Here is a 12,404-nt window from a genome sequence, read left to right on the forward strand (position 1 = left end):
CCCTGCAAGTGATGGAAGGAGCACCCGCAGTCCAGTTCCTGATAGTCAGATTGAAGATGTCAGTGTTGAAGTACACCAGGATGAGGAGGATATGGGTGTTGCTGGCGCTGGGGAGGAAATTGACCAGGAGGATTCTGATGGTGAGGTGGTTTGTTTAAGTCAGGCACCCGGGGAGACACCTGTTGTCCGTGGTAGGAATATGGCCGTTGACATGCCTGGTGAAAATACCAAAAAAATCAGCTCTTCGGTGTGGAAGTATTTCACCAGAAATGCGGACAACAGGTGTCAAGCCGTGTGTTCCCTTTGTCAAGCTGTAATAAGTAGGGGTAAGGACGTTAACCACCTCGGAACATCCTCCCTTATACGTCACCTGCAGCGCATTCATAATAAGTCAGTGACAAGTTCAAAAACTTTGGGTGACAGCGGAAGCAGTCCACTGACCAGTAAATCCCTTCCTCTTGTAACCAAGCTCACGCAAACCACCCCACCAACTCCCTCAGTGTCAATTTCCTCCTTCCCCAGGAATGCCAATAGTCCTGCAGGCAATGTCACTGGCAATTCTGACGAGTCCTCTCCTGCCTGGGATTCCTCCGATGCATCCTTGCGTGTAACGCCTACTGCTGCTGGCGCTGCTGTTGTTGCTGCTGGGAGTCGATGGTCATCCCAGAAGGGAAGTCGTAAGCACACTTTTACTACTTCCACCAAGCAATTGACTGTCCAACAGTCCTTTGCGAGGAAGATGAAATATCACAGCAGTCATCCTGTTGCAAAGCGGATAACTGAGGCCTTGACAACTATGTTGGTGTTAGACGTGCGTCCGGTATCCGCCGTTAGTTCACAGGGAACTAGACAATTTCTTGAGGTAGTGTGCCCCCGTTACCAAATACCATCTAGGTTCCACTTCTCTAGGCAGGCGATACCGAGAATGTACACGGACGTCAGAAAAAGACTCACCAGTGTCCTAAAAAATGCAGTTGTACCCAATGTCCACTTAACCACGGACATGTGGACAAGTGGAGCAGGGCAGGGTCAGGACTATATGACTGTGACAGCCCACTGGGTAGATGTATGGACTCCCGCCGCAAGAACAGCAGCGGCGGCACCAGTAGCAGCATCTCGCAAACGCCAACTCTTTCCTAGGCAGGCTACGCTTTGTATCACCGGTTTCCAGAATACGCACACAGCTGAAAACCTCTTACGGCAACTGAGGAAGATCATCGCGGAATGGCTTACCCCAATTGGACTCTCCTGTGGATTTGTGGCATCGGACAACGCCAGCAATATTGTGTGTGCATTAAATCTGGGCCAATTCCAGCACGTCCCATGTTTTGCACATACCTTGAATTTGGTGGTGCAGAATTTTTTAAAAAACGACAGGGGCGTGCAAGAGATGCTGTCGGTGGCCAGAAGAATTGCGGGACACTTTCGGCGTACAGGCACCACGTACAGAAAACTGGAGCACCACCAAAAACTACTGAACCTGCCCTGCCATCATCTGAAGCAAGAAGTGGTAACGAGGTGGAATTCAACCCTGTATATGCTTCAGAGGTTGGAGGAGCAGCAAAAGGCCATTCAAGCCTATACAATTGAGCACGATATAGGAGGTGGGATGCACCTGTCTCAAGCGCAGTGGAGAATGATTTCAACGTTGTGCAAGGTTCTGATGCCCTTTGAACTTGCCACACGTGAAGTCAGTTCAGACACTGCCAGCCTGAGTCAGGTCATTCCCCTCATCAGGCTTTTGCAGAAGAAGCTGGAGACATTGAAGGAGGAGCTAACACGGAGCGATTCCGCTAGGCATGTGGGACTTGTGGATGGAGCCCTTAATTCGCTTAGCAAGGATTCACGGGTGGTCAATCTGTTGAAATCAGAGCACTACATTTTGGCCACCGTGCTCGATCCTAGATTTAAAGCCTACCTTGGATCTCTCTTTCCGGCAGACACAAGTCTGCTGGGGTTCAAACACCTGCTGGTGAGTAAATTGTCAAGTCAAGCGGAACGCGACCTGTCAACAACATCTCCTCCTTCACATTCTCCCGCAACTGGGGGTGCGAGGAAAAGGCTCAGAATTCCGAGCCCACCCGCTGGCGGTGATGCAGGGCAGTCTGGAGCGACTGCTGATGCTGACATCTGGTCCGGACTGAAGGACCTGACAACGATTACGGACATGTCGTCTACTGTCACTGCATATGATTCTCTCCCCATTGAAAGAATGGTGGAGGATTATATGAGTGACCGCATCCAAGTAGGCACGTCACACAGTCCGTACTTATACTGGCAGGAAAAAGAGGCAATTTGGAGGCCCTTGCACAAACTGGCTTTATTCTACCTAAGTTGCCCTCCCACAAGTGTGTACTCCGAAAGAGTGTTTAGTGCCGCCGCTCACCTTGTCAGCAATCGGCGTACGAGGTTACATCCAGAAAATGTGGAGAAGATGATGTTCATTAAAATGAATTATAATCAATTCCTCCGTGGAGACATTGACCAGCAGCAATTGCCTCCACAAAGTACACAGGGAGCTGAGATGGTGGATTCCAGTGGGGACGAATTGATAATCTGTGAGGAGGGGGATGTACACGGTGATATATCGGAGGATGATGATGAGGTGGACATCTTGCCTCTGTAGAGCCAGTTTGTGCAAGGAGAGATTAATTGCTTCTTTTTTGGTGGGGGTCCAAACCAACCCGTCATATCAGTCACAGTCGTGTGGCAGACCCTGTCACTGAAATGATGGGTTGGTTAAAGTGTGCATGTCCTGTTTATACAACATAAGGGTGGGTGGGAGGGCCCAAGGACAATTCCATCTTGCACCTCTTTTTTCTTTTCTTTTTCTTTGCGTCATGTGCTGTTTGGGGAGGGTTTTTTGGAAGGGACATCCTGCGTGACACTGCAGTGCCACTCCTAGATGGGCCCGGTGTTTGTGTCGGCCACTAGGGTCGCTTATCTTACTCACACAGCTACCTCATTGCGCCTCTTTTTTTCTTTGCGTCATGTGCTGTTTGGGGAGGGTTTTTTGGAAGGGACATCCTGCGTGACACTGCAGTGACACTCCTAGATGGGCCCGGTGTTTGTGTCGGCCACTAGGGTCGCTTATCTTACTCACACAGCTACCTCATTGCGCCTCTTTTTTTCTTTGCGTCATGTGCTGTTTGGGGAGGGTTTTTTGGAAGGGACATCCTGCGTGACACTGCAGTGCCACTCCTAGATGGGCCCGGTGTTTGTGTCGGCCACTAGGGTCGCTAATCTTACTCACACAGCTACCTCATTGCGCCTCTTTTTTTCTTTGCGTCATGTGCTGTTTGGGGAGGGTTTTGTGGAAGGGCCATCCTGCGTGACACTGCAGTGCCACTCCTAGATGGGCCCGGTGTTTGTGTCGGCCACTAGGGTCGCTTATCTTACTCACACAGCGACCTCGGTGCAAATTTTAGGCCTAAAAATAATATTGTGAGGTGTGAGGTATTCAGAATAGACTGAAAATGAGTGGAAATTATGGTTTTTGAGGTTAATAATACTTTGGGATCAAAATGACCGCCAAATTCTATGATTTAAGCTGTTTTTTAGGTTTTTTGGAAAAAAACACCCGAATCCAAAACACACCCGAATCCGACAAAAAAAATTCGGTGAGGTTTTGCCAAAACGCGGTCGAACCCAAAACACGGCCGCGGAACCGAACCCAAAACCAAAACACAAAACCCGAAAAATTTCCGGCGCTCATCTCTAATTGGTATGAGGCTCATTTATCACTAGCGGCTTAACATCGAAAGTTTTATGAACATATTACACCAGATGTTCTGTGGAGTGATGAATCACGCTTCTCTGGCAGTCAGTTGGGCAAGTCTGGGTTAGATGGATGCTGGGACAATGTTACCTGCCTGACTAAATTGTGCCAACTATGAAGTTTGGTGGAGGAGGGGTAACGGTATGGGGCTGTTTTACAGCGTTTGAGTTAGGGCCCTTGTCTTCAGTGAAGGCAGAGCCGGCCTTAGGCATAGGCAAACTAGGCAAATGTCTAGGGCATTTGGAATGCCTAGGGGCACAAGCAGCTTCTGCTGATTAAAATGATATGCAGCATGCCTATATTCTGTGTTTGACTGCGGCTGTATCTGCATACGAAATGCCTTACTAATGTGCGGCATTATGTGTATAAGGTGTACTAGAGTACTTGGTGGCAAAACATACAGAAAGGGCACTACTGTGTGGTCTAATGTGAATAAAGAGCAATATGGTGTGGTGTAATGTGAATAAGGGGCACTACTGTGAGGAGTAACTTGGTACTACTGTGTGAAGTAATGTGAATAAGAGACACTATCGCATGATATAATGTGAATAAAGTTGCAGTACTGTGTGGCGTAATTTCAACTGGGGGTATTATTGTGTGGCCATGCTCATTCCCAGCAAGAACACGCACCGTTTTGGGCTGCGCACTGAATGTGCACACTGTTCCTATTTAAAATATAGGGGGTAGGATCACCAAAATGAGGGCTGCTATGGGTGAGGGGCGATGGTAGTGGGAAAGGGGTACAGGGTCAGAGGCGGAACTAGCGTCTGTGCAAGGGGGCACCAGCCAAAATCTTGCCTAGGGCATCATATTGGTTAGGGCTGGCTCTGAGTGAAGGGCAATCTTATGCTTCAACATACCAAGACATTTTGGACAATGCTATGCTTCCAACTTTGTGGCAACAGTTTGGGGAAGTCCCTTTTCTATTCCAAAATGACTGTGCCCCAGTGCACAAAGCAAGGACTATAAAGACATGGTTTGATGAGTTCGGTGTGGAAGAACTTGACAGAGCCTTGACCTCAACCCCATCGAGCACCATTGGGATGAAATGAAACATAGATTGTGAGCCAGGCCATCTCGTCCAACATCAGTGCCTGACCTCATAAATGCTCTACAGAATGAATGGACACAAATTCCCACAGAAACACTCCAAAATCTTGTGGAATGCCTTCCAAGAAGAGTGGAAGCTGTTATAGCTGCAAAAGGGGGGCCAACTCCATCTAAAAGTATATGTATTTGAATACAATGCATTACAGTCCCTGTTGGTATAATACTTTTGTCCATATAGTGTAAGTGTAACTCACAATACAGTTGCAGAGATGTTACTTTATTGCTGCAATGATGTGTATCATCATATTGAAATATTAAGTTTAACTAGAAATTAGCATTTTACTTCTCCTAATAGACATCCTTGATGCATACAGTACATAGCCCCAGCCAAGTTGCGGAAACCACAAGCAGAGGCTGCTGTAAAGAACAAGGTCCCCCTAGTCACTACTGAGCATCCAAGTGTGCACCGAATGGCAAGATCCACCACATGGGATCTCATGAGAACACAGGAGGCGGAAAGAGGAGAACCCTGGCACGGTCTCTGGAAGGGAGAGATGACACTGAAAAGCTGGGGAAGAAGAAGACAGTACAGAGTTAGTGGATAGGTAAATTGGATATGTTTATTGATTTTCATTTGTTTGTATTATTAACATTCACTATAATAATAATAATAATAATAATATTATTATTATTATTATATTACATTTCTTTATAAGGTGCCAGAGCAGTGATACATACACAAACAGGGTAGACATAGTAATAAAGTTGCAGGGGAACCGAACCACTATAATTATAGGGAGAGAGAGAGTTCCAAGCATAAAAATAATTAAATGTGTATACTTATACCACTTTCACACTGAAGCTCCGGCTCCAACCCATGTCTGACCCAGCATACTGAACATGGCTTGGAGCCAGGGCTTTAGCTATACTTACCCCTTTCACACCGGGACCCAGGTCGTTGATGATCACACAGGATGCTTGAGGATGACGTCATCTCCAAGTGCTCCTGAGCCACCCAATCAGCAGCCTTTTAAGCATGCCCAGGTCATCTATGACCCAGGACTGCCTTTCACACTGCAGCTGAGTGTGAAAGGGGTATTATTGGCACAATTAGGAGAAATGTAGCGGGGAGGGACAAAATTAAAGGATGGAGGGCCATACTTGTGAGAGAGATCACCAGATCATCCAGGCTGTAGTAATAGGTTGGGGAGTGGCTAGGGGCTCTAAACAAGAGAGAGAGAGGGCGTGGTCACGTTATCTTGGGGGCATGATTGTAGATCCCCTTCTCTCCCAGGCTTCCTTCTCTTCCTTCTCAGCTTGGGTCCAGATACTTTGTACTTGCCCACCTCTCTGCGCTCTTGGTAGTAGTGGCTATTGCAGCAGAGGGTGTTTAGGGAGTGCATGGTTCCACTAAACTCGCTGGTACTAGGAAATGCACAATTTCCCATGTGGTTATACATGCACATCAGATCCTTTAAAAACAAACTCAACAGATGCTGTGTTTCCTGTAGATGTTTGAGAATATCTATGTAGCTATCTATTGAACAGGTCTCACTCAGTTAATTCCCCCCAATCTTACCAGTAGCCTCTGGAGATATCATCTGTTGATATTTATGCTGTTTACAAGCATCTATATGGAGCTAGCAGCAGTAGTCGGGGACTCCACTCTGGTGGAAGTCTGTGATAACGGAAGTCAGTTACCTAGGGTTTAATATAGAGGGTGGTGTGGAGGGTGTTGGGAAAATGTATTATACGTCAGAAGGTATTGATTGCGTGTATGTCTCAGTTTTCTAAGAGGCAGTGTTCTCTCTCCGGACTACCCCCTTTTCTCGCAATGCCCTTTTACCAGCAGCACTGTCACGACTAAGGGCCTAATTCAAACCTGATCGCAAAAGCAAAATCTTTCTTATAGGGGCGAAACCATGTGCACTGCAGGTAGGGCAGATATAACGTGTGCGGAGAGAGTTAGATTTGGGTGGGTTATATTGTTTGTGTACATGGTAAATTATAGATGCTTTATTTTACACTGCAATTTAGATTTCCGTTTGAACACACCCCACCCAAATCTAACTCTCTCTGCACATGTTACATCCGCCCCACCTGCACTGCACATGGTTTTGCCCAGCAGAGAAAAATATTGCTTTTGCGATCAGGTCTGAATTAGGCCCTAAGTGCAGATTTTCTCCTAGCCATTGTGAAATCTCAACAATAACAAACTGGTTAAAAAAATCATTTCTGCAGCGGGGTACACTGGGATTCCACAGGGAACACATCAGGGTGTAGAGTTGGATCTTGATACGAGGCACCAACAGGCTAAAGCTTTGACTGTTCCAAAGATGCATTGCACCACCTCCTCTATAACCCCGCCTCCAGGCACTGGAGCTCAGTTTGTAAGTTGGTGCCTACAGTGCAGGTCACTAACAGTGGGGCTGCGCTAGGCAGCCCTGAAAAGAGCTTTTAAGAAGACTTCAAGGGCCGCAGCACTTTCTTTGTCTTTATGATATGCTGTGCTGCGGCTCAATCACCTCCGCCAGCAGCACTGCATATTCCCTCAGCCGATTTCCCGGGTACTTGCAGAGGAGGCGCACCGGTCATCAGGCACACCACCGGTGACGATCTCCAGGATTGCATGGCTGTACAAGGACCCCACTATATCCACCAGGGCAGGGAGCACAGGTCGGATTTACTAAAATCTGTTTACAATAGGCTCCACAGTACCCGGTGGTGAGGACCAGCATAGGGGATAAGGGATGTAGCCCCTCCCTCAGCTCCGGGCGGCATCTACTGCTGGTGTTCCCGCCCTGGAGCTGCATTTCTCTCTCCCTCACTCCCTGACAGAGATTTTGGCACCATCTTCACTACTAGCTGGGCAGCTCTCAGGGACTGCTGGGCACTGTCTCCTCTGTAAAGCCGCCTGTCTCATCAGCGCTGTGCATTTACAGGCACTTAAGTATTCTACATGTCAATTTAGACAGTGTTAGCTGAGAACAAGTGTGCTGCTATCTGAATATTTAGTACAAGTATTCTGTGATATACATCCAGTATCTACTGTGCATTGTTATATCTATATTCATACATATTTATATGTAGTTTTACTAGTCCAGTGCAGTTTTATTGTTTCCATGTAATAACTTCTGCATTGTACCTGTGACTGAGTGTGCCTGTAGCTGTTGTGTGGATTTCATTTTCCTGTATCACATGTATTACTATCATTATATTCTGTACCCTGGGGGGCTAGGTGCGTCAGGGTCTCATATATATGTATGTATATATGTAGAAAAAATATATACAGCGCCACTTGTGGGATGGACTCCAAAATTATGTAAAACTATTATAAAAGAGAAAACCTTTAAAAACACACACACAACCTTGTTATAGGTGTCTGCCACCCCCTAAAAATGCAATGCTGGTAGAGTAATGCTAAAAAGTATGGGAAAAAGTGGGGGATAGGGGTACCGGCGACCTGTGTTGTTTAAAAAGTACGTACTAAAAACCTTAAATTTATAAGCCCAAAAATATATATATAAAAATAAACCAGTTTTATTAAGGTATAAAAGCTAATAGATAAAAATGTACAAATTTTTAAGAGATAAAAGTATATAAAATCTCAATATAAGGTAGGAGATTCGACTTAGCTTTAAAAATAGGCAGGGGGTCAGTGCAGGGAACCCAATGCGTTTCGTCACATATGAAGAAGTCATATGTGACGAAACGCGTTGGATTCCCTGCACTGACCCCCTGCCTATTTTTAAAGCTAAGTTGAATCTCCTACCTTATATTGAGATTTTATATACTTTTATCTCTTAAAAATTTGTACATTTGTATCTATTAGCTTTTATACCTTAATAAAACTGGTTTATTTTTATATATATATTTTTGGGCTTATAAATTTAAGGTTTTTAGTACGTACTTTTTAAACAACACAAGTCGCCGGTACCCCTATCCCCCACTTTTTTCCATGTATGTATATATATATGTATATATATATATATATTATAGGGCTACACAGTGTATACTGTTTTGTATTTTGTACTCTGTATTTCAATCACCTCATACTGCTTAAATCCTGTTTGTGCCCTGTATTTACTGTCACATAGCACAGGGGGTTATTTGCAGGTATTGTGTTTGTCTGGCTATATTGTACTGTTACGCTCTAAGGCTACATTCCCAATAATGTCTGCCACACAGGGCGGGAAATCTGCAGACGCTTCTGCATCCTGCAGTGCTGTCACCACGGATTTACCGATGGGGGAAGTGTTCGCTGCTGGTTCAAGCGCTGAGTGCCATACATCTCCCAGTCCACCTGCGGCACCTGTGGCCAACCAGGACCCACCTTGAGCATCGCTTTCAAGTATGCTTACTACGCTTGTAACACGTCTTACGCCCCCTGTGGGACCTCCTGTGCCATTACAGCCACATATTGTCCCTGTGGTTAATCCCCCCTGGGCGGACACTCTGTCTACCCAGTTACAACAATGAAATCAATCTTTGGTTAGACAAAAGTCTACCCCACGCCCATCTGGGGGCCAAGGGGTCATCTAAGCAGGCCATTTCTTCCTCCCAGTCCACTAATATTTTGGATAATTCTTCAGATGAGGATGGGGAATATACTGAAAGGTCAGACACTGATTCTGATGCTTCTGATGAGGAATCTACAACCCAGGTTGATGTTCCTGACCTAGTGGAGACTATCAAGCTGATTCTCCAAATTGATGATGAGATTGAGCCTACTGCTACATCTAAGAAACCTGATAAGTTCAAACGTCAGAAGGTTGCTAAAGTAGTTCTACCACATTCTGACCTTTTAATTGACATACGTTAGGAATCCTGGTCATCTCCAGGAAAGACGTTTTCCCTGTCTAAAAAGATGCTAACTTGTTATCCTATCCCTGCGGAGTTGAGTAACAAGTGGGAAACTCCACCACCGGTGGACTCTCATGTCGCCCGTCTCATGGTGTTATCTACTCTGCCTGTCACCACTGTCACCTCACTGAAGTAACCGACGGATAAGCGCGTGGAGGGTTGCCTGAAGTTTGTTTACTCTCTTACCGGTGCTGTACATAGACCCACTATGGCAGCCTCCTGGGCTGCAAAAGGAATTGAAGCATGGGTTCAGGCAATTGAGGATGAGCTGCCTCAGGATTTTTCTGACACTGCCAGACAATATCTGTCTTATATTACCACAGCCTCCCACTATATTCAGAAGGCGGTCTCTGATGCAGATGTAATGGCGGCCAAGGCGTCTACTACGTCTATCCTGGCTCGCCTGATTCTGTTGTTGACTCCAAAAGACTTTGGAGGTGCTCCCTTTTAAGGGTGACATCCTATTTTGGGAGGATCTGAACAAGATTGCGACTGCCAAGACTGTGTTTCTCCCAAGTCCTTCTGCTCCGATGGCTAAGAGTACCACTTTTCATTCCTTTCGACCTCCAGGGAAAACAAAACTTTAGGCGTATCCGAGACAGGCTTGTGCTTTCAAAGCCACTAAGCCCAAATCTAAACAAGCCTGGGCATGATGGGGCGGGCCTCCCCCTGGGGGACCCCAGGGTGGATGGCCAACTTCTGCACTTTGCCCGGGCCTTGTTAAAGACCGCTTCGGATGCCTGGGTGCAGGAAGTTATCCCTCACGGGTACGCAATCTCTCTCATGAGATGTCCCCCTCGCCAGTTTTGCACGACGGTTATCCCTGCGGCTCCATTAAAAGCGCAAGCTCTACACTTGGTTGTGCAATCCCTCCTGGACACAGGAGCGGTAGTGCCGGTGCCTCTCTCTCAGAAAGGCAGGGGATACTATTCGACCCTGTTTCTAGTTCCGAAGCCAAATGGGTCCTTCCGGCCTATACTCAAATCATTGAACAAATTTGTGAGAGTATGGAAACTCTGCGCTCTATTGTGCTGGCCATGGAACCAGAAGACTATATGGTATACCTGGACATACAGGATGCTTACCTGGACATACCTATTGCCATATCACATCAGAAATATCTGCAGTTTGCTATTGGCAATCTACATTATCATTTCCAGGCCCTGCCTTTTGGATTGGCCATGGCCCCACGGATCTTCACCAAGGTCATGGCTCTTCTCTGCCGTCAGGGAATCAGGATCCTGCCATATCTGGATGACTTGCTGATCCTGGCTTACTCCCAAGAGGTTCTTCTCAGTCATCTGGAACTGATGGTCCAATTCCTACAAGCCCATGGGTGGCTCATCAACTGGAAAAAGTCCTCATTGGTACCTGCACGGAGCATGGTGCACCTGGGGGCACTACTGTACACTCATAGCCAATGAATGTTTTTGTCTCCAGAGAAAGTCCTGAAACTTCAGGACAGGATCAGATATTTCCTCTCTCGCCCAAGAGTGTTGATACACTCAGGTATGCAAGTACTAGGTCTCATGGTGTCCTAGACCTCATGGTGTCTGTAGAGTACACTCAATTCATTCCTGCCCTCTGCAGAGGTTAATCCCTTCCAAGTGGGACCGCCTGCCTCATCGGATCAGGTCTCAAATGATCTCCTTGACTCCGGAGGTTCGTCTGTCATTGAGCTGGTGGCTACAGGAGCAACAGTTGAGCAGGTGCCGTCCCTTCTGGATCTTCAAATGGGTCCTCCTGATTACTGATGCCAGTCTGCCAGGGAGGGTTGGGGCCCGGTGCTGGAGCAACACTCTACAGGGTCGGTGGACCAGGGAGGAATCTCTCCTCCTGATAAACATTCTGGAATAGCGGGGAGTGTTCAATGCTTTGACTCTTGCCCTGCCTCTGATTCAGAACAGGCCTGTTCAAGTACAATCAGACAACGCTACCACGGTGGCGTACATAAATCATCAAGGCAGCACTCGAAGCCGCATGGCAATTCTGGAAGTATCAAAAATCCTCTGTTGGGTGGAACGCCATCTGCCAGCAATATCGGCAGTGTTCATTCCCAGAGTCCTCAAGTCCTCAGTCATCAGGACATTCACACCGTAGAGTGAAGTCTTCATTCAGAAGTCTTTCAACTCCTAGTGGACAAGTGGGGCCTACCAGATGTAGACCTGATGGCGTCTTGACACAATCACAAGGTTCCGGTCTTTGGATCAAGGACCAGGGATCCTCAAGCAGCGTTCGTGGACGCACTGTCAATTCCATGGAACTTTCGGCTGCCATACGTGTTCCCTCCAGTGTCACTCCTGCCCAGGGTACTATGGAAGTTCAAGCAAGAAAGAGGAATACTACTTCTAGTCGCTCCAGCGTGGCCCAGGCGGCATTGGTTCCCAGACCTGCAGGGTCTCTCGATAAAGCGTCCTCTTCTACTTCCTCAATGCCCAGACCTCCTCATTCAGGGCCATTGTGTCCATCCAGACCTGGCCAGACTGGCTTTGACAGCGTGGCTCTTGAAGCTTCAGTCCTGAGGGCCAAGGGATTCTCTGAGGCATTTATTCAAACTATGTTGAAGGCCCGCAAACCGGCTTCTGCACGTATTTATTACAGGGTCTGGAACTCTTACTTCACATGGCGTTCTGCTAAGAATTATGATGCTTATTTGTTCAGAACTTCTAGGCTTTTATGCAACAAGGCCTAGATTTAGGCCTTTGTCTGGCCT

At 46.9% G+C, this 12,404-nt stretch overlaps 1 long non-coding RNA gene across 1 annotated transcript in view; it reads right to left on the minus strand.

Moving 5' to 3' along the window:
• Positions 1–5,089: 5,089 nt before the first annotated feature.
• Positions 5,090–12,404, minus strand: part of LOC134956721 (uncharacterized) — a 107,064-nt gene continuing 99,749 nt past the window's right edge. The window contains exon 5 of the long non-coding RNA XR_010186127.1: positions 5,090–5,396. This is a non-coding gene — a long non-coding RNA (uncharacterized LOC134956721). The remainder of the gene's footprint in view (positions 5,397–12,404) is intronic.

This window comes from Pseudophryne corroboree, chromosome 9 (genome assembly GCF_028390025.1).
Source record: "Pseudophryne corroboree isolate aPseCor3 chromosome 9, aPseCor3.hap2, whole genome shotgun sequence".
Lineage (NCBI taxonomy): Eukaryota > Metazoa > Chordata > Amphibia > Anura > Myobatrachidae > Pseudophryne > Pseudophryne corroboree.